Source organism: Sinocyclocheilus rhinocerous, unplaced genomic scaffold (genome assembly GCF_001515625.1).
Source record: "Sinocyclocheilus rhinocerous isolate Xijiao unplaced genomic scaffold, SAMN03320098_v1.1 scaffold1322, whole genome shotgun sequence".
NCBI classification, from domain to species: domain Eukaryota; kingdom Metazoa; phylum Chordata; class Actinopteri; order Cypriniformes; family Cyprinidae; genus Sinocyclocheilus; species Sinocyclocheilus rhinocerous.
Window position 1 is genome coordinate 302,828 of NW_015657497.1, and position 1,282 is coordinate 304,109.

The 1,282-nt window shown below is 33.7% G+C and overlaps 1 protein-coding gene across 1 annotated transcript in view; it reads right to left on the reverse strand.

The window, feature by feature from the left end:
- Positions 1-1,282, reverse strand: part of LOC107721152 (ceramide kinase-like) — a 21,604-nt gene that overhangs the window by 7,408 nt on the left and 12,914 nt on the right. The window lies entirely within an intron of this gene.

Genomic DNA, 1,282 nt, shown 5'->3' on the forward strand with positions numbered 1-1,282 from the left:
CCTTTTCACAGACCCTGATACATGCGTTTCCAAGGTTTTTTTTTTTTTTTTTTTGAAGTGTTGTGGATAGGCTACCACCAAGAATACCCTAACAACTCAGAACCTTCTGTTGGTTTCTCCCAAGGTTTTTTGTTTTTTTCCCCCCCTCCATTTCTGTCACAGGTGGAGTTTGGGTTCCCTGCCACTGTCGCCTCTGGCTTGCTTAGTTGGGGGCATCTAATATCCAGCAATATTAATGAATCGACTGTACTGACAAGACTGGATGAGAACTGAACTGAGCTGGATGATGGCATCTCTGTTTTCTCCAAACCTGCTTTATACATTAATTGAACTCATTCCATAATTGATGAACTTTACACAGTTATTGAATCAAACTGAATCAACAATGAACTGGATAATAACTGTTGTCATTTTAGTGCTGCTCTGTATTTTATAAAGTGCTATATGAATAAAGGTGACTTGACTTGACACTGAATTATTAAAAAATGTATATAATACAGGCATAATGTGAAGCCTTTCAATAATGCAATAATGAAACATTTTCAATAATATTACAATCCAGCATCAATTATTTAGCTCATACCATGATTACTACTTGTTTACATCAAGACATTTCCCAAGTGTTTTGTCCCTAAAACAATTCCTAAAAGTCTTTACTTATGCCCCCAATTAAGCCTCAACAAGCCTGTAGTTTTCTGTAATTTAAAGCAGGTTTATTATGGTATAAAAACTTTCTCTACTTGAAATAAAATAAACTTTAACTGAAATAAAGTAATATATAAAAAACTAAAACTTATTTTATTCCAACTAGCTGCCAAAGCAACAGTCCTCATTTTCATTTATTTTAACTTGATGTGCTAAAATAACTAAAACTGAAATAAAAATGAGTAAAACCTATATAGGAAAACTAAGAAAAATGACAAAAAACACAACAAAATTAAAACAGAATATATATATATATATATATATATATAAAACCTAATTCAAAATATGAATAAAAACTATAGTAGTATATCAATGACACGAAACAATTAAAATATTAAACACTTTGGAAACAAGTCATCACAGCCTGTGAAAAGGGCCCATCATGTAACAATTATATTAATTTAATTCATTACATTTATATAGCGGTTTTCTAGGCACTCAAAGCGCTTTACATTGTCAGGGGGTATCTCCTCATCCACCACCAGTGTGCAGCATCCACCTGGATGATGCGACGGCAGCCATAGTGCGCTAGAACGCCCACCACACACCAGCTTATTGGTGGAGAGGAGACAGTGAT